Genomic DNA, 25,417 nt, shown 5'->3' with positions numbered 1-25,417 from the left:
TAAGGTTTTCTGAGGACTGTAGATGGACTTTTATTTTTGGGCCACCAGCTAACAAAAAAAATGACATAGAGACACTATTAATTATGGAAGCTTGGCCTTAGTTTAGGCTCATTCCTAACTAGTTCTTATAACTTAAATTAACCCATATCTTTTCATCAATATTCTTTTACATGGCTCAGTTACCTTTACTCTGTATTGCCCATCCTGTTTCCTCTGCATCTGGCTGGTGACTTTGCCCTTCTTCCCAGCATCCTCTCTTGCCAGAAATCCTGCCTAGCTATTGGCCATTCGGCTTTTTATTAAACCACTCAGGGTGACACATCTTCACAGTGTATAAAAAGGTTATTCCACAACACTTACCCCCTTTTGTCTAAATAAAAAGGAAAGGTTTTAACTATAACAAGGCAAAACTATATACAATAAGAACAATTACCAAGTAAGAAACACATTCACAATGTTCAGTCCATTTGTATTTGGCAAATTCAGATTAGAGAAAACATTCCATTATTTATCCTATTTTGATGAGTCCAAAGTTTTGTACCTAATTTACTTTCATCAAGACTAAGAAAAACTATAAGTATTCAACTCTATCAAAGACTCCAGAAGGATATATATTACCTGAATAAACAGGAAGTGTAGTGTAAACCACGTCCAAAACAACAGAGATATTTGGCTTCCTGGAAAGTCACCCAAGGTTCATCTGCAATGTTAGGGCATCCATATTTGGCCTACAGGCCTAGAATATCTGGTAGACGTTTTTTTTTACGAAACAAGAATTTTTGTTTGTGTTTTTTTTTTGTTTTTTTGAGACAGGGTTTCTCTGTGAAGCTTTGTGTCTTTCCTGGAACTCACTCTGTAGTCCAGGCTGGCCTTGAACTCACAGAGATCTGCCTGGCTGTGCCTCCCGAGTGCTGGGATTAAAGGTGTGCACCACCACTGCCCGGCTGAAGCAGGAATTTTAAAGGACTGTCCCACCTTGATTTGGCAAATTTCAGCAGTCACTTTCCTGTGTGTCCTACAGAATATCTGGCAGGCTTTTCTATGAAGCACATATTTTGAAGTGCTGCCCCACCTTATCTTGGCAAAGTTTAACAATCATTTTCCTTTGTGTCCTGCTTGTCCAGTTTGTACAACATACTGTCAGCAGTCAAGACAAGAGCAGTTTCTTGCCCAAATGGCTAGTTTTGCCACATTGAAAGCAAAGTCTACATGGAGTTACTTTGATACCCATTATCTTCTCTGAAGTAAGTTGGTGCTGCCACGAGCAGATGTATCTCACTGTCATGAAAAGCCTTAGTTATTAAAACATTTTAACGGGGCTGGAGAGATGGCTCAATGGTTAAGAACATTGGCTGCTCTTCCAGAGATCCTGAGTTCAATTCCCAGCAACCACATGGTGGCTCACAACCATCTGTAATGAGATCTGGTGCCCTCTTCCGGCCTGCAGGCATACATGCAGGCAGAACACTGTATATATAATAAATAAAAACCTTAAAAAAAGATGTATTTTAAAAAAAAAACATTTTAAATGCCATACTCTATAGGTCTTTGAAGTGTTTGAAGACCATCATCTACCTAAAATATATCTCTTTATGACCTTGAAAACATACCTAACATGACTAAAATTTTAATTGCTGTAGATGACTAACTACTAGCCTGTATTTCTTATTATCCTAAATAGCTTTCAAGGACTAGAACTTCAGATTACAGTTTTAAATGAGCTGTATAGGTATAATACCTTAAACAAGAGTAGAATATATATATATTATATATATAATATATATATTATACAAAATAACCTTCAGTTTGCATCAATATACAAAAATCCATACCAATGAAAAATATTTGAGACTAGTGGATGTTCAAAAGAAGCCTCAACAATCCATCCTTTTATTCCATCATTTCTATATTATATTCCTCCTTTTTCTCTTCAGAAAGAGATCTCTGAATCTAAACTTTGTTCAGTTTTTTTTCTGACCATGACCAATAACAATTTGTAACCATTCCCCTAAATGATGGCAAACATCCATAATCCATTGAACAACCAAAAATCATCCACCCTACCTCTTAGAAATATGGGTGTCAGCCGGGCGGTGGTGGCGCACGCCTTCAATCCCAGCACTCGGGAGGCAGAGGCAGGTGGATCTCTGTGAGTTCGAGGCCAGCCTGGGCTACCAAGTGAGTTCCAGGAAAAGGCACAAAGCTACACAGAGAAACCCTGTCTTGAAAAACCAAAAAAAAAAAAAAAAGAAAAAAGAAAAGAAAAGAAAAAGAAAAAAGAAAGAAATGTGGGGATCATGTTCTTTAGAATGTTTCTTGTTGTTTTGGGGCAATGACATGTTTGGGGGACCCTGAGAAAACTGAGATAATATTCAAGTCCTGGGAGAGCTAGCTGTTGTCTAGTCTCAATGTGATGGCAAAAATGTAGGGCTTATCTGAAGTCTGACTGGAGCAGTCTGTGAGGGTGGACCATCTCAGCCAGCAGCCTAGAAGCTGTTTTGGATGTAGAACTCTGAGGAAACTGCAACAGAGACACTCTGAGAGGCTGGATCACCTGGGCTACCCATTTTCATTGGTGTTTGGTCCCCTTGCTCTGAAAACACACAAACTTTCAAAGGTAACATACATATCTGTATTAACACAAGTATGGACTGTGCATTGTGCACAAGCTAGCCAAAGATGATTTTTTTGTTTTATGTTTGAGCAGGTAAAACATACGTTGCCTGTCATGTAGTTTTTCTAGGTTTATTTCTTTATTTCTGTATCCAAAATTTTCAGGGGGTTCCCCTAATCAAACCTGACCTCCTTTAACCTTGAATGAATCATAGCCTTTTGCTTTCTGTGGAAACAAAAGCATAACCTCTTCCCCAAAGCAATACATATTTGATTTCCATTTTAAAGTTAAGTTATCCCTAAAGTATTTACACTGGTTTAATTCAGCAGTCCCTTCTACAAATCCAGTCTTTTGGCAGTTGTCATTTTCTGATTATTAACATTCAAGACATTCAAAATTAACACAACACCATACAAGATCCAGATTCTCTGTGTATTTTCAACTTTATGTGGCTTTTCTTTTTTATATTATTTTATTCTCCTTTTAAAGACTATCTTATTATTTATAAACTATTTTTTTCTATAACTATCTATACCCATTTTCTTTTCTTTTTTAAGCATATATACATTTTAAAATACATTGTAACCTGTTTAGAGGATTTTTTCTGTCTGGATCTGTCTTTACTAACACATCTACAGCATTTTCTGATTGCATGAGACAAATCTTAAACTTCTATATCAGGCACTGGTGTGGCTCAGTTTAGTGTGTGGCACTGGTGGATGGCCCAACCCACAGGTAGAAGCAGGTAGCTGTGCATCTGTATGCTGCCAAGCATCAGCCCACCTGAGATACTACAGGACTAGGAAGCCACATCCAGCTTTTTGTATGAAAAGTGATTTTATTTTTCTTTCTCAGGCCCTATGTTTGGATATTTGAGCCCCATGTTAGGCACCATTTTTAGACAGTTATTTTGGGCTGCCAGCTCACACAAAAAAATGACACTGACACAGACATTTATTATTAATTATGAAAGCTCAGCCTTAGCTTAGGCTTGTTCCTAACTAGTCTTACAACTTAAATTAACCCATATCTTTTAATCTATGTTCCTTTACGTGGTTTGGTTACCTTTATTCTGTATTGCCCATCCTGCTTCCTCTGAGTCTTGCAACTCCATTCTTCTTCTTCCCAGCATCCTCTCTTCCCAGAAATCATGCATCACTATTGGCCATTCAGCTTTTTAGTAAACAAATCAGAATGATACATTTTCACAGTGTACAAAATGATTATTCCACAACCGAGGACAAATTGAAGAAGTCTTAGATATTAATGGCAAAAATCAACAAAAGTAGAGGAGAATTCAATTTTTAAAATATTTAGAAAGTATGCCATGAATGTACTAAGTGGTTGATTTCCTTCATTGAAGGTGAATTAAAAAGATAAAGGAGAGTGTGCATGTGTACATAATCTCCTTTGTTTTACATAATGAACAGGTTATTTTGCTTCCTCTTACTGAAGTATGACCAGTAGTGTGCTTTTCAGTCTAGAGCCCTCTTCAATGAAGATGATGGTTTTAATTGACTTTGCCCATGATTAAATTGTCAAGCAGTATCTCTTCTGTCAAGAACAGTGTCCTCTGTCCTCTCCTTCAAAATGACCCACTTAATAAAAAAAAAAAAAGGAATGAATGTGAAAAGGCACAATGAGAAGAAGCCTTGCTCTTACCGTGTATGCTATTCACATAGCTCTTTTACACACATGTACCGGTGTTCTTATTTCACACTTTTGAAGACTTCTTTACACAACCAGTTTGTGGTGGTGTTTACCTTTCTCATTGCTGTGACAAAATACACAGACAAAAAAGCACTTAGGAGAGGAAGGCTTTGCTTTGATTCACAGTTTAAGGCAGTAGAATCTATAATGATAGAAAGCGCATGTCCACAGGAACCGGAGACTGATGGTCAAACCGTATCAACAGGAAGCAGAGAATGAGCAGGAAGTGGAGTCTGCATTTAATAGCTCAGGCTCTTCCCCAATGACACACTTTCTGTAGCAAGGCTCCACTTCCTGAAGGTTCTACAAGCTTCCTGAACAGCATCACCGCTTAGGTCAGAGTGTTCATACACATGAGCCTGTGGGAGAACATTTTATGCTTAAACTACAACAGCCAGGAAATGTGAATATATCATCTTACTCCTTCTGTTTTTACAAAATGCAGCAAACAAACCCGCCTCTTTTAAAGTAATCTATCTTGATGATTGATACTAGCAAGCTTCCTCATTCCTGTTTTCCCCCTCGACAGTACAGTATCACAGATTTGTAAGAATTGTCTATTCCCCTACTTGTGGGTACTTGACTGTATCCGGTTTTTAAATTTCAAACAATACTTGATTGATAATATTACACATAATGTCATGTCATAAATGGACTGTTGTCTCTATAGATAAAGTTCTTAGAAATGAAATTGTGGATCAGTGGCTGCATGCAGTTTTAATTGTGATAATCATTACAAAGGTCTTTCCATTATTGGTACCATTTTAGCTCTCCCTAATATATGAGAGGGCCTGTATATTTGCAAATGATAAAAAAGGGTTACCCAGCTCTCACTATTACAAATCAGAAGCAAGTCATATTAGTGTAATTCTTAACATTTTTAAAGTTTTAAGTGGACTTAATAATTTACTGATGTTGTAAGCCATTTGTGTTTTCTTCCTATGACCTGTGTCATACATTATGGGATTTAACATATTTCTATGATAAACTAGAAAAGATGTTCTTTTACTGTTTGTTTTTTATTTACTCTTGGAGTGCTTGTTATTTTGTATGTTGTTAACCATATAGGTGACAACTAAAGTTTTATAGTTGTCTTGTTTCATAGAAAGTAGATTTTGAGTAACAAGTAGAAGGCTTCCTTCACAACAATATTTCCAAGGGTTTACTGTTTTCTAGTATTCATAAGCTCTTAGCATTTCATATGTAAATCTCTGATTTATTTAAAATTTGCCTTAGTCTTAGTGATCTGTGCATCCATCAGGGTTCTTCATGCCATACATTGTAATTATAATATATACCTGGAAAACTCCAGCTATACAGCTGAAAATCAACTTAGGAAAATTATTAATATACAGAAGTCGAACAATACGCAGTATGAATTTATAATGGAAGTAAGTACCTGTTTAAGTAGAGAAAAGAAGTCTCTTCTCTCAGAAACTGTTGGTATTATTGAAGCTCTTACTTATGTCCCACTGGATGAAATGTTATTTGTATAGCACATTGTACTGAAGTATGCTTTTGGAATTACTTGGGAGCTTTCTTATTGTTTATTCATGAACCAGTAATTCACTGTTTTAGATATTTAGGTTTTTATAACATGTTGTGTATCTGATGTTGTTAATTCCACCTTGTTGCCCTCTAGCACGAATCCTAATTGGTCTTAATAAAAACCCGGAGCCAGATATCAAGGTAGAAGCTGAAAGATCAGAGAAGCAGAGCAGCCAGCCAGCCATTAGAGAGGCTTCTTACCTCTTCGGAATCTTCAGCCTGAGTTTCTGTCTTTTCCTGCCTTATATTCCTCTCTTTGCCCAGCCATATCACTTTCTGTCTCCACCTCCCTAGTGCTGGGATTAAAGGTGTTTGCAACCACTGCCTCTATGGCTAACTAGTGGCTAGCTTTGCTCTCTGATCTTCAGGCAAACTTTATTTGTAAGAGCATACACAAAATATCACCACATTGCCCCCTTTTTGAGTTTTCTGACTACTTTTAGTTATTTCTCCATATAGGCTTTATGGTCAGCTTATTTAGTTTCATAAAACTCACTGTCAATATTTTTAATTGAGGTTCATATTAAAATAAAAAAATAGCCAAAAAAACCCTGAAATCTTTGTGTATATGTATGGTACATACATGTAGGCATGTGTGGATGCTGTGGAGGCCAGAGATCTACATTGAGAGTCTTCTTCAAGCACCCCCACCATCTTATTTTTTAAGACAGAATCTCTCATTGAATCTGGAGCTCATTGATTTATCTAGACTGACTGGTCCATGAACTCCAAGAATCTTCCCGTTTCTACATCTTCTATACTAGGAGTATAGGGCCATAATGTTGTGCCTGGCCTTTTACATGTGTGCTGTGATGAGTGCAACAAACAAATCCTTCAGGCTGATTTCTAACCCTCTCACCTAATACTGATATTTCTTGTTGGTCTTCAGGGATGGTATCTCATCTGTTTAGATTGGCCTTTTCTTTGGCTTTCATTGACTTTGTGGCCAAGCCTGTTTTCTTTGTTATGTTAGCTCAGATACGTAGGAGAACTCAACCACTTACTGATGAGCATAGAACTCTTAATAACTCTCTTGGATTTTCTGAGAGTATGTATTTCCTAGCCTATCTGAATTTTGGATTGTGGCTTGCTTTCTTTTAGCTTGTCTGTCCAGTTGTCTCTTGCTAGGAGACATAGAATTCTGGTTGATGAATTTTGGTCAACCTTCTTTTTTTTCTTCTATATCTGGCATTCTACCTTAAATTAGATGGGGACAATGTGTCTCCTTTAAATGGCTCTTTGGATACCAGCACCTTTTAATGCTAGTTTCTGAGAGTTTTAGCTGTCACCTGAATTTGGTACTGAACTAGCCATCATCATGTGAAATGTGGTATGTTGAAGAACTTTTTCCTTTAAAGCATATAACAAATTGTGGTATGTTTCCAATAGTTAGGAGAAAAAAAATACAAGCTCCTATAGTAGGCCATTGGGTCAATGAGTATAAAGTGGAGAAGCCAGGGTTGTGAATGTGTAGATTTCTTACCTCTTCCTCCTAAAATCCCAATTTTGCTCCACTAGTTTTTATTTTATTGCTTTGTTTTAGATATGATTGAATTTCTGTATTTTATCTCTTTTCTATAAAATTCTTTTAAGACAGTCAAGTAAAATGCTTTAAAATCCCAATATTAAATAAATGTTTATTTGCTCTGAGACATTACTTCTAAAGTTAGAAGAAAGTAAGGAAGGAAGGGAGGGAGGAAAAAAGGAAGAAAGAAAGAGAGAAAGAGAGAGAGAGAGAGAGAGAGAGAGAGAGAGAGAGAGAGAGAGAGAGAGAGAGAGCTGATTAAATAGTACAAAGAGTTGGAGTTTTAAAGAGACTTGTCTCCTGTGTGTTACTGGAGAAGTGGGCAATTGGACCTTCATCAACAGGAGGCTTCTGTTATGTGCTACAGACCTCATGTTTGTTAGAAAGAGTAGGGTCTCATTTTATCAGACTCTTGTTTGCCAATACACTTGATGTTTCAATATTCAAAAATTACCCTATGTGGCTGGAGAGTGGTTAAGAGAACTGGTTGCTCTTCCAGAGGACTCAAATTCAATCACCAGCACCCTCATGGCAGCTCACAACCCTATGTAACTCCAGTCCAAGGCATAGCATGTCCTCTTTTGGCCTCTGGGGGTACTGCATGCACAGGGTGTAAGGACATACATGCAGGTAAAACACTCACACATTTAAAAAAAAAAGATTTTTTTTTAAAAAGTTATCCATGAAACTGACCTCTTCTTTTATTGGTGGGGTCTCATTTGTTTCTGATGCCAACTTTCAAATGTTTCCCCAAAACATTTTCTTGTATCTGGGATTTTTGTTTGTTTGTTTGTTGTTGTTTTTCAAAGGAAAGAAGATCTGAAGAAAAACAGAGGGGGCCCAGCCCAGGTCTCTTCACATGGCCAGCAGAAGCAGAGCTAGGAGAGCACATTGGGTCTCAGGAGAATTTGTTTGCTTGTTTATTTTAAAAAAATCTTTAAAACAAAACTTCTTGACTAGAATGGCTGGCCAACAAGCCTTGAGGGATCTCTGTCTGCCTTTCTAGAACTAGAATTCCAGGCAGGGGATGCCATGCTTTCCAAGGGTGCTGGGATGTAGACTCAGGTCCTCATACTTAGTTCTCATGCTTACAAAGCAGGTTCTCTCCCAAGTGAGCCATCTCCTGATCTCCCTGAACAAAACATCTGAGGAAGACGTGAACTCCCTGTGAATGTGGGCAGGTGCACTGGAATGCCTTATATGGTTCTTGCTGTGGTCAGATGTAACACAGGGCAGGCTTCATTTTGGCCTTTTGGCTTCAGAAATGACTGCAAAAAGGAAAATAAAGTGGGGCTTTCAAAGAGATTCTCTAGGCATAGTTTCTTCACTTGTATGTAGATCTGCCATTCTGATCTACACTTAGCCTTTTGCCTGGCCTCCCCAAGAGTTCATCTAAATGCTAGGATTTTTAGTTCCTACACATTTAGATCCCTGACTGGAGCATTCAACTGTATTATTTTAAACAAAGGTTTAATTCCATCTTCTGTATTGTTGGTGATGATTTTTATGTAACTTCAAAGAGGCATACTTTAATCATGCCTCTTTAATCTCTCTAATTACAGAAAAGATTCTGAAGTCAGGCATGTCAGGCTTCAAGAGCATATTCTTCATGTGTTTCTTACTTATGTAATGCCTCCTATATACATTGATTATATGAAGACCAACTACCGTGTACCCACTATGAAAATTCTTTGAGATCTTACTTGTAAAGTGCTATCTAGAGCTCAACGCATTGTTGGCACTCTACATGTGTGAGTTTCTAAATTTATTTGAGATATTTGAGAGCTTATTATCTTTGAAAAAGAACTTATGTTTCCAAAATATTTCCTTTTATACACAGCAAGATGGCTCAGTGGGTAGGAGCACTTGTACTAAGCCTGATGACATGAGTTCAATCCCTTGGACCCATATAATAAAAGGAAGGAATCTTCTGGCATCTATATGAATGACATGGCATACACACCCACACACATGTATACTTGCATACACACATATATTCAATAAATGAATAAATCTGATAAGCATTGTAGATTACATTTTCATTCATCAATTCATTCATCAAATATTTCTTGGATACCTTTCTTATGTGGCTCACATCTTTACAGAGCTGGGAATATATAGCAAGTAAAAGTAAGTACTTATCAATATTAAATTTATGAAAGAATTTGTATTCTTATAAAGAAGCCAAAAAAAATCAAGCTAAATATATGTACTACCTAATATGTCAAATGATGATCACCATGCTAAGGATACATGATGTACCAGGAGTAGGTCATGTTTGAGTGGAGATTTAAAGGAGGGGAGGGAAGGAGGGATTTACATACTTAGAGAAGGAAGGAACAACAGGTAATTATCCCAAAGCAAAAAAAGCTGATGAGTAGGAGATGCAGCCACACAACCAGCAAAGGCAAAGTCATGTGGGATGCTACAAGTATTGTAAGGACCTTGGGTGTTACTCTCAGTGAAAGGAGAGGGTCTGTGGACTACTATTTTGATGAAAGAAATGACTATATATATATAGTCATATAACAATATGACTCTAAGATGGTGGTGGTTTAAATAAGAATGGCCCCCATAGGCTCATATGTTTGACCACTTAGTTATCAGGGAGTGGCACTTCTTGGGAGGCATTTGTAGGTGTGGCTTTGTTGGAGGAAGTGTGTTACTGAGGCATGGGCTTTGAGGTTTCAAAAGCCCAAGTCAGGCCCAGTGGCTCTCTCTCACTTCCTGCTGCCTGCAGCCCTGGATATGGAACTCTCAGGTACCACTCTAGCACCATGCTCTCCATCATGACAGCGGACTGAACCTCCGAAACTGTAAGCCAGCCCCAGTTGAATGTTTTCTTTGTAAGAGTTGCCATGGTCATGGTGTCTCTTCATAGCAATAGAACATTGACTAAGACAAAGGAGGAGCAGGACAAAGGCAGGGATTATTGGTGAGGAGGTTGAGTAGGGACTCATAGAAGTCATGATGATAACTTGACTACTTTGCTAGGTAGCCGAGGAAGCAAAAATGGGCTGCAATCTGGACTGACTTCTGCATACAGGGCTGAAAGGGTTTTGTTTTGTTTTTGTTTTGTAAGGATCTGGAATTACAAAGAAAAAAGAGGCAAGCAAAAGATGACCCCAAAGTTCTTGGCTTAAGGAACTGGAGTTTCAGGTAACAAAGTGGACAACTAAAACATTAATGTCTTTGGAATTGGGGTGAAAAGGAGATCAGAAGTTTGATTCACATGTGCTAAGTTTGAGAGTGCCTATCAGACATAGAAGTGGAAATGTTCATTAGACTTTCAACCCAGAAAGTGCATGAAGACTACCAGAGGACAAGCTATTGAGAAAGACTAAACCCCAGGGCCTGGTAAGCATTGAGCAGAGATGGAGATGAGCAGGAACACTCTGATTTGCAAATGTGTTGTTCCCCTGAAAGCATAGTTTAGGGAATACATTTTGAAGGAATTTTTTTCTATGTGCACCATACTTTCCAATCAAGCCTTAAGGAAGAGAGATATTTGCTTGCTTGAAATAAAGATTCAGTATCTAGACAATAAGAAGATTAGAACACTAGAAATGTTCAGAAAATTAAAAACTAAAAATTTCCAAAAATATAGTGGGAAAATATCTGTACTGGAGACACTGGAAGTCCTGGGTTGTGAGGAGCTCATAGCAAGCAGAACTAAATGAATAAATGGCTTCTAAGTACATCAACATCAAAAGTAGGAGAGTTGTGTAATGGACCAGGCTAGGAATTGATGGTCACTAGGTAAGTAGAGCATGAAGCAGGTTTAGAAATGGCTTATGAATGTGTTGAGCACCAGGTCACACTAATGAAGAAAAAGAGCATGGGGTCAGTAGGAGAGAATTTCAAAACTGAGAACAGCCCACCAGCCATCGAGCATGCAGGAGTAGGCTTCTGGTGAATCATTTCTTTCTTTAAGAAAATCACTGAGGATCCCCTGTAGAAAACAGATGCCTCATTAACAGTTGAGGAGAACTGATGAAAGAACTATTTACAAAGGTACGGGCAGGGCCAGCCCATTGTTTAGTGTCCTGCTGGTAAATGTAACACCTCCTTGACAGGATGTAGTGGGAAGCCACAGGGCAAGCAAGCCTCCTGGAGGCCTGGGTGAGTGAGATGACCCTAGAGGGGGCAGTAGAGACAGATTGTCCAGTCTCTTGTCTCCATTTAAAAGAACTTTCTAACTCTGTTCTTCATAAAGATAATCAAGAGCATTTGATTACTAGTAAGAACTTGGAGTGATAGTAAATAAAGAGTCCCACAACCTTCCAATGTTTACCCCCAAAATACTTTATTTTTCCTTTCCCCCCTTTTTGCCAATATTATCATTGTTTGTCTTAGTTTGTTTCTGCTACAATCTTCTGTTCATAGTTTGGTTAAATATTTACAAAGACTTTGATATGCCTTTTCCTATTAGGGAAGACTCTGGTTTCAAGCAGGGTTCCGGGGTTTTCAAGCTCCGTAGAGTGTCATTTTACTGTAGCACTATGCACACAGTTTGTCACGTGTAAAGCTGAGAATCTAGTCTGACTCATTATCCTGTGTGATGTAATTGAAAACTTATCACCAAAGATAGGGGCTCAACATCTTTTTGTTTTACAAAATAGTTACTCTTCCAGTTGTATATATTTTTTCTCTACATGGTGTCAAAGTTTCCTGCCGACTTCAGTGGTTACCACTCTCCTTCTGATTTGGGGATCTTTATAGACATCTAGTGAGCAAATTTAGGCTAGTTATGTAACTAGATTGTGTAAAATGAGGTAAAGACATTGGTTCATAGTTCATGTGTTTCCATTCGTTTGGCTATTTGTCCCTGTGCTTTATCCAACCTTGGTCTCAACAATTCTCGCTCATACAAACCCTCCTCTTTCTCGCCAATTGAACTCCCGGAGCTCCACCCCAGGCCTAGCTGTGGATTTCTGCAACCAGTTCCCTCAGTCATTGGATGGGGTTTCTAGCACGACAATTAGGGTGTTTGGCCATCCTATCATCAGAGTAGGTCAGTTCGGGCTGTCTCTCGAACATTGCCAGCAGTCTATTGTGGGGGGCATCTTTGTGGATTTCTGTGGAATGGCTGAGGGGCCCCCAACTGGATCAGGCCCTCTGAATGGGTGAGACAGTTGATTGGCTTGATCTGTTTGGGAGGAATCCAGGCAGTGGGACCAGGTCCTGTGCTCAGTGCATGAGCTGGCTGTTTGAAACCTGGGGCTTATGCAGGGACGCTTGGCTCAGCCTGGGAGGAGGGGACTGGACCTGCCTGGACTGAGTCTACCAGGTTGATCTCAGTCCTCGAGGGAGTCTTTGCCCTGGAGGAGATGGGAATGGGGGGGTAGGCTGGGGGGAGGGGAGGGGGGCGGGAGGGGGGAGAACAAGGGAATCCGTGGCTGATATGTAGAACTGAATTGTATTGTAAAATAAAATAAAATTAAATTAAAAAAATAAAGACAGAAAGAGAAAGACAAAAAAAAAAAGATGAGGTAAAGACTAAAGAAGGCAAACAAAGGTATCAGAGTAAAAATCTGAAATGTTATATTGAAAACACGCCTGAGATGAGGCATCATAATGTCTTGGTATATAAAAGTATTTGCAGATGCCCATCCCTTTTTTCTCCACACACATTACTTTTGTTAAGGAGTGATAATTATCCTCAAAGCACATATTAGTTTTCCCCTTCTTTCTTTAGTAAAAGAACTTCAAATTAGCTGGGCCTGTGGTTGCTTAGATAAAACTACATTTCCCAACTACTCTTGTTGCTATATTTGGCCATGTATTTTAAGATTGTCTCAGTGTTATACAAGCAAAATTCAGCCATTCCCGAGAAAGCTACAACAGCTCTTTCTGACCATGGGATGGAAACTGTGTGTTCAGGATTTGAGAAAGCAGAGCAGAAAGCGGTTAGATCTTCAAGAATGTGGGCAGGCAGCAATGTGGACCCTGGATGGCATGCACTTTGGCTTCTACATGGGAAGAAATCAATGATTGTTTGAGTCACTGCCTTTTCAGCCTTTATAATCATGATCAGAGCTCACTCTACCTTAGTTTATTTTTAGCCTCCCCCCTTTATAATGTATTTATTTATTTTGTATGTGTGTAGGGGATGCACGTATGCCACAGCTACCTGTAGAGGCCAGAGAACAACTAATGAGAGTTGGTTCTTTCATTTTACTATATTAGTCCTGGTCCTGGGCATTGAACTTAAGTCATCTTTAGGCAACATTGGGCAACTTTACCTAATACACTGTCTTGCTGTCCACCTTCTTCCTTTTTGAGACAGGGTCTCAGATAGCCCAGTCTACCCTCAAATTCTCTATGAAGTCAAGGATGACCTTGAACTTCTGATCTTCCTACACTGACCTCCCAATTATAGAGATTACAGATTTGTCCAACCACACCTGCTTAATGCAGTTTTGGGGATCTAACCTAGGGCTTCATGCCTGCTACACAATCACTCTACCAATTGAGACACATACCTAGACCTTATTCTTAGTTCTAGCAGATCCTGTGTATTAAAGTATAATAATAGTTGTGCTTTGCTAGCAACTGGTAGAGAAAATACCTAGTAAAAAGAGGTATTATAGCTCCAGAAAAGTTTTAAGTGAATTGTTGTTTAACCACAACTACATAAATGTGAAACATAAGATTTACATAGGTAGAAGTTATTGCCTGCTTGCTTGACAGTGCTTGGATTGTCACACAGGTATAAGCTTGGCCAGACAACCCCTAACGTGCTTTCTGAAGTCCGTGTACCTAGGCCTAAAGTTAAACATAATATCCTGCTAGAAAATGCTAGAAATCTAAAATGTCAAAATGTCAGCTAACTCTAAAGCTGTTGACGAAAGCCAGATAAATGAAAAGAGCCAAGGCCCAGCAGGTCTTGTATCTGTAATGGATATTGTGGGGACTTTCCTATCAACTTTTCTACCTTTGCATTGCATAGTAACTAGGCTGAATATTGTCAACCCTGAACTCATGTACAGGTAAAACTCGTGAATTTGATATTTGGAAATAGAGTCTTTCAAACAAAATCAAGTTAACGTGAGGTTGCATTAGATAAGAGTAGGCCATTGACTAAGGACTGGTGTCCTTCTGAGAACAGGTATTGTGGTGGTTTGAGTGAGAACGGCACCCACAGGCTCGTAGAGTTGAATGCCTGGTTCCCAGTCGGTGGACTGTTTAGGAAGGATTAGGAGGAGGTGTGTCACTTAGGATGCACTTTGAGAATTTAAAAGCCCACATCAGGCCCCGTCTCCCTGCTTTCTGATTGTGTATCGAGTGTAAGCTCTTAGCTGCTCCTCAGGCAGCTACCTGCTTACGCCATGCTTCCTGCCATGATTGCCATGGACTCACCCTCTGAAACAGTAAGAAAGCCCCCATGCTTTCTTTTATTAGTTGCAGGGTCATGATATCTCTTCACAGCAACAGAACAGTGACTAAGATGGGGACATTTAGATGTTTATGTGAAAAGAGAAGCAGAGGACAAGAATGCTGGCTCATACCGAGGGCCACAGGGAGAGAGGCAAGGAGAAATCCTCCCCTAGAGACTATTTGGGGGAACATTGTCTAGTCAATACCTGAATTTTGGATTTCTAGCCTCCAAATGATGAGAGAATAAAATTCTGTTATTATAGCAAACCCAGTTTGTTATTCTTTGCTCTTGTGGCTCCCCTGGGGAACTAAAATGGTACAATCAATCCTTCCCTGAGCTGGAGGCTGGAATGGTGTTCAAAATGTTCAACAACCAGAGCATGATCCATCCAAACAGAAGGGATGTCTGCTGAACTGCTGAAGTAGGGTCAAAATAGAGCCTTACTCTTCTGATGCTGACTTTCCAGTTGCTGAAAAGTGGAGAAGTCAAGAGCATTCTAGTCTGCTGATGCAGTGAGCACTATTTGAGGTGGGTGGGTGAACACGGAGGATCAGTTTTTTTTCCTCTCACTTCGAAGCAGTTCAACATTTTCATACCCACAAGGTCATATCAGTATGTGCTAGGCAGGTGCCCTGGATGGTCCAATATAGGTGTCCTGTGTACCACTACAAATTACTCAAGAGCGATACAATGAAATGAAGCTCAAGGCTTTCATTCGTTGACTGGAGACCATGCACTGGTCATGGAAGACGTGAGTGACAAAGAACAATGTCTGGCTGTTGCTAGTTTAGACTTTGCAACCTGAAAACAGGTAGTTTATGGGTGGTTCTGCCTATCAAAATATGAAATCACCGAGAAAATGTAGCCATGTGGGCCTAGAAGTCTGATCATTGATGTGAGACTCCCCCCTTTCCTCTGATACATGAGCCACAGATTCTGTCTGTCATTGACTCAAGTTTGAGTTGGTATTTTGTTTGTTTGTAACTCCCAAAGCAGCCTAATTGTTGAGCCGCTGTGATTTTTCTTAGAAGATGTGTATTAGATTCTTTTCTTTGAAACCTTTTGTTTTGATGTCTGCTGGTGTAATTATTTTGTAATTACCTTTTACCTTTGTGTACTTCTATAATGATGCAAGAGACACAACCAGGCTTTAGGAAAGTAAGACTTTGTTGAATGATTCCTTGGGGCTGACTTTATGCTAAATTTCCAGAATCTGATCTGTTGGATGACAGGCACATGTGAATACACATTGACCCCCCCCCCACACACACACGTGCACACCTAATTTTAGCCTGCACTATAGAGGCAAGGGTTGGGGAGGCCAAAAAAATCTGTAACCTGTAGGACATTGTGAAAAAAATAAAGAAAGGTAGTAATTTTAAAGATATGGTTTATGAACATAATTCTCCTGTACAAAGATAACCCCCAAAATAAATCAGATGGTATTGCAAAGCCAATTTAAATGCAGAGTCAAACAATGGAGTTGGGGACAGATGAAGAGAGCCAGCCAAAGGCGAATCATGAAGTTAAACTAAAAAATAAAGCTTTCCTTTGAAATTGTACAGTCACTTCAACCGTAGGGTAAGGCAAGGCAGAAACAATATAGCACTGTTCTCTGTGCCCCTTTAAGGTTGAAAAATTTGAACTGATTTGATTGGTTTAAGTTGCTTTGAATTACTGTCTGTATTTGCAAGCGGAGTTGGAGGCTTCTATTTTATTCCGTTTGATGAACAAGGCTAACAAAAATATTTTTCAAAGTAATTCCAAACTGAACAAAGATTTCACCTACTTTTGATCAATTTTTCAGTTATTATGTTGCTTTCAATCATCAAGAGATGTAATTCTAAAAAGAAACTGTAGAAATGAGGAACTAGTTTTGTTCTCAATGTGCAGTTCATGTTAAATTGCTGCTGGCTGACGACTACTGCACGAAGATTTTATCAATACATGCAGAACCACACGTTTCCTATTTTAGTTGCTAATTACTATTCAGGTGTGTGGTGGAATACATACAATTAAATGCGGATGCTGTTTCATTTGCGTCTTAGCGTGTACTGCTTGCTACTATACGCAGAACCATCTTGTCTATGCACAAATGTGATTGTTTTTTTTCTCTCTCTATTTGCAATCATAGTACGTTCATATATTATTTGATTCAATCTTCTAAAGGCATGATATGAATAAATCTTTTAGAAAATCATTACCTTCTGTAGGGTGGAAATGAAAAAACATGTCTCAGAGTCACCTTTAAAAAGGCTTCATCTGAGGACTTAGTTTAATTGATCCACTAGTGCAGAAATTTTACCTTTTTGCTTCTATTTTGCTTCACTTAATTTACGATTAGCAGCTACATAAAATTGTGAGCTGCCTAATGGAAGTAGTTTCATAAATACTGCATTCCATTTTATGTTCTTCAATCTATATTTCCCTTATCAAGTATTCTCATGTTAGGAACTTTCAGAGTTAATGTGTGAGGAAGTAACTAGGTACTTTAGTTAGTTAGATTTCTCTTCCCTGAAGAAAATTACTATAATGGTTACTTTTGCTAGAATGCAATTACTGTCACTGTTACAATCAATCATATTTTTATATAAGAAACTTTAACAACTCCTGAATGCATTAAGAAAAGTAAATGAAAAAAAAAGTCAGTGTGATGTAAGAACAGACACCTGCCCTCCAATATTTAGTGAGAGAAATCTCAGATGCCTCTGTTTTAATACATATTTTTACATATTATCTAAGATCACCATAAAAGTTATAGTAGCAAGCAAGATTCTTGAAACATTGCTGATAAAATTTTGATATATTTATCAACTAGTAGATAGTATCTTTTGTAGTAGAAGCCTAATCCAGGAGCCTCTTTAGGCTTTGAGTCCCTCAAGTTAAGTCAGAAGATATCACTTGAAAAGCTTTAACACATACTTCTCCGAATGACACCACCCCCCACATTAAAAACAGAAGCTAGGAAATATCTGTTCTGAGCTTAAACTGGTCATTTCTTGAGGTCAGGGGGAAAAAAAAAAGAACATCTCCAAATATGTAGTCACACACCTTACAGACAATATTCGTTCTGGAATATAGAAAGAGTTGATTTGTTCTCTACTGTTATTTAATAACATGTGAATTGATGCAGTGAATACATTATAACTGATAGTAATCAAAATAGATCAAAGAATAGTGTTCTGTAGGTAAAACTGATAATTTCATGTAGCTATTTGCAGTGTAACACCAAATTAACACTGAGTAGCACAGGCAGTCACAGCTCTGCTCCCTGCCAAACGCATTCCCTGCCTGCTTGTCTGCTTCTATAATCTTCTCCAGCATCTTTAAAGATTACTCCAGCCAACCTCTGTACTGAACACATGGGGGCATTTTGATTCTTCTCTCTCCTTGGTTCTATTCTTCACATTATAGACTTCCATCATCTTCCTGTACCAGCCTTCCCCTACCAGCCTTCTCAACAACCTTAGCATTACCAGTTTCTCTCCCATTTCCCACACACCTTTTGCCCTGTTTCCAGAGTTGTTTTTCCAGCCCCTTTGGCATGGAGCCCTATTTCCATCCCATTCTCTGTGTTTTCACTACTGTTAGCTTCTTCTGGGTTATCCCTGCCTTACTGGCTTGCCCTTTCAGTGGTCCAGCTCGCCCACAAAGCTCAGTGACAGGGTGCTGCTTTCTCTTTCTGGAATATGACCCCCACCAGGTCTTTGGTTAGCAAATTCCCCCGGCTTCATCATGAATTTCTTCTAAGAACCTGTTCTCCCCGCTAAACCCATTCCCCTCCCAGGAAAAGTGAAGCCTTGGCTTCTCTGAGCTGTCATAGCCCAGAGACACAGTGGTTGGTCTCACTTCCTGTGTTTCTTGAAGTTTCCCCCTGCTTGGCTGTGAGCTGTTCAAGACAAGGATGCCTTGCACTCATTTTGTTGCTCTTGGTGCTTGGCTCGGTGCATGACACCTAGAAGCTGCTCTAAACAGAGTGAAATAATAAATCATTTTGCACTTTTAATTGTGAGCCAATTTCAATGTTATTACTTAGAGATTCACATTCTGTCTGGGAACGAGGCCATTAAGAAAAATAATTTTAGCCATGCTGTAAAAATTAGCTTTTCTCAATTTACCTGAAAGTCAAAATCCATTACAGTTGGCAGATACTCTTCACTATTAAGAAGACCCTCTGTATGTATGTATATCTTGGGGGAGAGGTTTAGAAGTATGATCTGTGAATGGCCAATATGTAACAGCTGTATGCAAGATTGTTAATTTAAAAAAATCCAAGCAAAAGAAAATCATTATAGGATATCTGCTGGACATTAGATTTCTTTTGTTTTCCACAGAGCTAAAGCTGGCTATAAAGTTCATCTGGTGGCAATTTTTCCAATGCATTTTAAATTGGACAGTAGCAGGCCAATGCTATCTATAGAAAATTACATTTGGCTCTATTGCCAATGTGTGCTATTTTCTCCATCTATACTCCATCTGTTATCAAAAAACTAATACAGGTGCTTCTTTAAGTCCCTGCAATGCTTTCTAGAAAAAGGGGAAAGAAGAGTAGTATGTAAGTGTTAACACTTCCACTCCAGTGGGAAGGAAACTTCATAATGTTTTCATTTTAAGGCTCACCTAATTAAGACAGCAGTCACAACAATCTGAGCAGAATGGGTCTATGAGAAGTTTCTCAAGGGTTTGGAGGAAATGTCAACCCTAGTAAACCACTAGCCTTTGGCTTTGGGAACAGGCATCATGGTATCTTGTCTTTCCTCTTATGTTCCAGTCATATGATGGGCATATGACTCTAACCCAGAGAGGGCGACTTAGAGTCCCTCAGGGACATTCCCCTTCCCTCTCCCTCTGTGTATGTGTGATGTGTATGTGTGTATGAGTGTGATGTGTGTAAGTGTGATGTGTGTGTTTATGTGTGCTGGGCATATGACTATAACCTAGAGAGGACAACTTAGAGTCTCTTAATGATCTCTCTCTCTCTCTCTCTCTCTCTCTCTCTCTCTCTCTCTCTCTCTCTCTGTGTGTGTGTGTGTGTGTGTGTGTGTGTGTGCATGCACATGCATAAAGGGTGCTTAGTTTTGCTTTTATATCCTTTGGTGGTGGGGGGCGCAGGGTTCAAGACAGGGTTTCTCTGTGTAGCTCTGGCTGTCCTGGAATTCTTTTTGTAGACAAGGCTGCCCTCACATTCACAGATATCAGTCTACCTCTGCCTCCTGAGTGCTGGATTAAATGTGTGTGCCACCACTGCCACTGCCTGGCTTTGCGTTTGTAACTTAACAGACAGAGACGCATACTTGGAAATATGTGGAGACAGTCCATTTAGAGTGGGAAAATTTACACCCAGAACTGCAGAGTTAGGGGGTGTTGGGTTGTCACTAATGATAACATGTGTACTCCCAAGTCTAGCAGTACTTGAAGCAGAATTCATTCTTGCATTCCCAGGTTTATGAGCTAATAGATTCCATTTTCTACGCTTAAGTAGACTTTCTATCACTTGTAACTGAAACAGTAAACATTGGAGTGGCATTATATAGAGATGAATTAAGTCTTAAACCTTAAGTCTTAAGTCCTTAGATGTGAAGTATCAAAGTTAAATAAGTGAAGAGCCTTCATGGTCTGTCACTACATCCTAAAAATGGTAACCCCCAAACAGGACAACAGAGGAGACTTCTGGTTGTGTGTTTTCTGGCACATCTTAATCTTTCTACTCTATAGCACTTGACAGTTCCAGTGAATTACATTATTTTAGGCTTCCTCTCAGAAATTAACTTTCACTAACACTGAGTAAGACTTTTGAAAGTAGAATGACTTTGTGTCAAAGCTACGTCCTAGTCAAAGAAAAGAAGCTGAGTGTTGGACTTATGGGCACGTTTCGCCGTGCTTGTTTTAGTTTTTTTTTTTTTTTTCACTATTCCTCTCTGAAGCTATGTGAAAGTTGACCTACCATTAGGAAACAAAATTGATGAGCCTTCGAGAATTTCAGCTTTATTGTCAAGGTGATAGTCTTTGTACTCCACTTCCATCTTTGCTACTTATTATATGTGTGACTTTGACCAGGCTATTGAATCTCTTGATCCCTCAATTTTTTCAGTACAAATGAAGGGATAATGTGTCTCCTAATGGAATTACAACTGGAACTCAAAAGGAAATGGTATTTGTTTTGCCACTAGTCTTTTGTTTATTGCCGCCATTTCAGTAGCAATAATTCCTACCCCGAACCTACACCGTAATGCCTTTCTAACTGCTGAGTAAATGAGCGTGTGCTCACTGTATGTTCACATATTTCCCTCATCCTGTAGTTGGAGATAGGTACTAAGTTATCTTTTAAACAACAGTTAGCCCTGTGTCTTCCCTTTCAAAGATGTCCGTTGGAGACACATATTGCTCTACCACATTGATGTTGATCTTAGTGGTGTTAAGTAATGTTAGATGATGAGATGTGAGTCAAGATTTGGCATGTGCTTCCATATTAAGATTTTCTCTCTCCTGTTTTTGCCAAGAAAAGAATATATTCCAAATAGCCAGTGTCACTTGAGCAATGTGATAGGACAGGCTGAGTCCAGTTCAATAAAATTCTAGCTAACCCATAGATGCAACGCAAAATAAAGCAATATTTATTTATCTTTGATTCAATATTTTCTTGGCTTCTTGTGTAGAAATAGCTGAGTGATAAAGAAGGGCTTAATTGTGAAAATGAAATTAATGTTAACTTAGCATGTAAAACCTTCTTTTTGCAAGACAGAGTTTCTCTGTGTAGCCCCGGATGTCCTGGAACTCACTCTGCTGACCAGGCTTATCTTGAACTCAGAACTCAGAGACCCACCCGCCTCTGTCTCCTGAGTGCTGGAATTAAAGGCACACACCACTGCCACACAGAGAAGCAAGTAAAAACTTCTAAGGCTCAGTTATGTTTTCTGTATCTATTATAAACTGGAGTGATCAATTTGAACCATAACTGTCCTAGTTAGGGTTTCTATTGCTATGAAGAGACACCATGATCACAGCAACTCTTTTTTATTTTTAATTTTAATTAAAGCTATTTTTTATGCTTTGATTTTTTTATTTAAATTTATTTATTTTACATACTAACCTGTGTTCCCCTTCCTTCCCTCTCCTGCTCCTCCCCTCATTTCTCCCCATCCTACCCCCCATCCTGTCCTCATAGGGGGTAAGGCTTCCCTTGGGTAGTCAACACAGGCTAGTATACCAAGTTGGGGCAGCACCAAGGCCCTCCCCCCGAATCACCACTAAATAAGGCATTGTACCATAGGGAATGGGCTCTAAAAAGCCGGTTCCTGTACCTGGGATAAGTCCTGATCCTATTGCCAGGGGACCCACAAACACATCAAGCCACACAACTGTCACCCATCAGAGGGCCTAGTGCAGTCCTATGCAGGCTCCCCAGCTGTCAGTCCAGAGTCCATGAGCTCCCACTAGCTTGGGTCAGCTGTCTCTGTGGTTTTTCCCATTATGACCCTGACCCCTCTTGCACCTATAATCCCTCCTTCCTCTCTTTAACTGAACTCCAGGAGCTTAGCCAAGTGCTTGACTGGACCATGGCAAATCTTACAAAAGAAAAACATTTAAATGGGGTGGCTGACATTTTTAGAGGTTTAGTCCATTATCATCATGGTGCAACATGGTGGCACACAGGCAGACATGGTGCTGGAGAAACAGCTGAAGAGTCCCTCATATTAACTCAAGGCAGCAGGAACTGGTCTGTCTCACTGAGTGTGGCTTGAACATATATGAGACCTCAAGGCCCCACCTCCACTGTGACACACTTGCTCCAACAAGACCACACCTACGCCAACAAGGCCACACCTCCTAATAGTGCCACTCCCTTTGGGGACCAGTTTGTTTCAAACCACCACAATAGTTTTAAGACTATCCTTCACCAGATTAATTCATCCACTAACAGTCCATTGTACTGGCATTATAGTCACGAGCAGCTGAATTAGGCATTCAAAGAACATAATTCATGGTAGCTATCCTCAAAGAGTACATAAATATATCCTCAAGAAAAAAATGAGTTTTATCTTTAAAAAAATAGCTGACTCTGTATAGATTAATTCCCCGCTTCTCACTGGGATATAGAGAAAGAATTCTTCACTGCTTACAGGCTCTGACCTGCGAGAGAAGAAACCCAACTTCATTTCCTCATCTGCAAAACAAGGATAATAATAACTACCACCCAATGGAGCTGTGAAACTTAAACGAAAGCATACATATAAAACTCTTAGCACACTGTCTGGCTCATAGTAAGCAGTTAGTAGAAGTTGGCCCTTGTTGTGGTTGTTATGCTTATGAGTGACAAGATGCTTAGGCAAGAGGCCAGGCTAATTCTGCCACTCTAAGCCATAATGACAGTGCATTCTAGCCTAGCTCTGTGATAGGACAGGGAATCTGATAGCAAGAACTCATTACAGGGATTCCAGGAGACCAGTATCTTTATCCTTATGGAAAGAAAATAATGCAGATCACATTTTATTTGCATTTATTCCTATAAAGTCTGTTGGATATGTTTCGGATTTTTTCCTCCCTCAGGCTCAAGAATCTGAACACTCCGTTATCTTTGTTTTTCACTCAATAGCCTTCTACAAAATTTTTGCATTTCTAGTTCTATTTTGTGAAGATTGTAGATCAAGAAAGTTTTGATCTGAGCCAACTATAGTAAGAAAATAATAGGCTGAAAGTGCACATATTTTACTATTTAATTTTATTTTGTCTTGAAATATTCACCTCCAATACTGTCTCCTTCTATTGTCAGCCAGTGGGTTTGCTAGTAATATTGACCCTGTTCTCAGCTCTGGACTGGGCCTTCACTCTGTCTGCTCACCATGGCACTCTGGTATAGATGCATATGATCCAGTTTAGACCAATGGTACCTAAACCAAGAATTTTGTTCTTAATTTATTAAATCCTTCTCTTCTTGTCTGGGATGATATCGGGGTGTCAGGTTTACAGCTGCTATGGATGGGGCCCTAGGGGGAACTCTGACAGAAGAAGGCAAAATCAACACAGCAAAGGCAAAGTGGAGAAAACAGAGATTAGTTAGCTCCTGGGTAAGACCAACAAAACCAATAAATCTAGACTTACCCAAGTTATCTTAATTTAGGATAGTGGTTAATTGTTTAATTGTGTAAGGAACTTTTGAGTGGGATTTTCTGTTACTTGCAATATAACAATCATTCAACCTATATTCCTATGCTTAAAACTCAGATAATCTTAAATAGTGATAAAGGTTTTTTTTTTTTTTTTTTTTTTTTTGAGGAATAAATAACAGCCCATTGTATCCCTATGGCATGTTTAGCTGGCTCTTCATTTTCTACCATTCTTCTTCATTTTGACCTGGGATACACAGCAGAATACAATCCCCTAGTTATATTCTCTAAGGAAAAAGTGTTATTAGGAGTTGTGAGATGGTCTAGTCATTAAGCACTCACTGTGCAAGCATGGGCACCTGAGTTTTGATTCTAAACACTAAGTAAAAAGCCAGGCATGATGGTACATGTCTGTATTCCCAACACCGAGGAAGCAAAGACAGGTAGTTCCTGTAGTTTTCTGGCCAGCCAATATGGCTGAATTGGTGACCTTCAGTCGGGTTCAGTGAGAAGGCCCTGTGTCAAAGAGCAAGGTGGAGTGCAATTGAGGAAAACATCTGCTATCATCTCCGCTCTCCATGCATACTCCCTCTACACAGGTACACACAGCCACACACACACACATATACATACACACAATAAGAAAAATCACTATTAGATACAAGACAGAAAATCTTGGACAAGAAAACTATATATACATACTTAGATCATATATGCACTCATACATAATCCATACGTATTCCATAATACAACCTAAACTCTATAGACACTCATAAGAAATACTGCTTTTATAACAAAACAGTATACACTATTAAATGCTAAATGTAATTCTTCCTACAATGGAGCTATTAAAGCAAGATACTGTCCTTAGGCATGAAACACTCCTTCCCCACCTAGACAGTCCTTGTGACATTTACGTTACACTCATTTGTCACACAGGCACTTCACTTAGCAACTAGATTGTGATCAAACATTACAGCACATTAATTCCCCAGTGAGACAAGGGAGAATATAGTGTGCCCTGCTGTTTTGTCACATTTCCCTCTTTTTTACTGTAACTTCCTTTTAGCATCACCAAATTTGGTGCTTTTATCAAAATGATTGACTCCTAAATTGGAAGATTTGTTTGGTGCTGAGGCTCCATAACATGAAGTAGAGATTTGCTGAAGATTCACACATGTCTGTGCATGGCTTTTCCTCCACTGGCCTTGTTCAGATGGTGTGGTAGGTTTCTAACCCCAGAGCCGTACTTAAAAAAACCAAGGGAAATATGAAAGAAAGCCTTTCCATCCTGAATTAACGGTAAAATGTTCAACCGTTTTCCATGTGCTATCTAGTCATTGCTAATTTTATTGCTCTTACGTTGACATATACCTTTGAAACTGTTGTCTTTGTGACGAAGCAGAGAAAATGAGTTACTCATTGTTGAGGGCTCATGAGGCTGACATTAAGCTAATAAGAATTTTCAATTATCATTGGCATGGTTAATTGTAAACCCCATGCCTAATGAAAGTTTATGTCCTAAGGATACAGAA

Source organism: Peromyscus leucopus, chromosome 4 (assembly GCF_004664715.2).
Source record: "Peromyscus leucopus breed LL Stock chromosome 4, UCI_PerLeu_2.1, whole genome shotgun sequence".
NCBI lineage: Eukaryota > Metazoa > Chordata > Mammalia > Rodentia > Cricetidae > Peromyscus > Peromyscus leucopus.
This window is presented reverse-complemented; position numbering follows the sequence as displayed.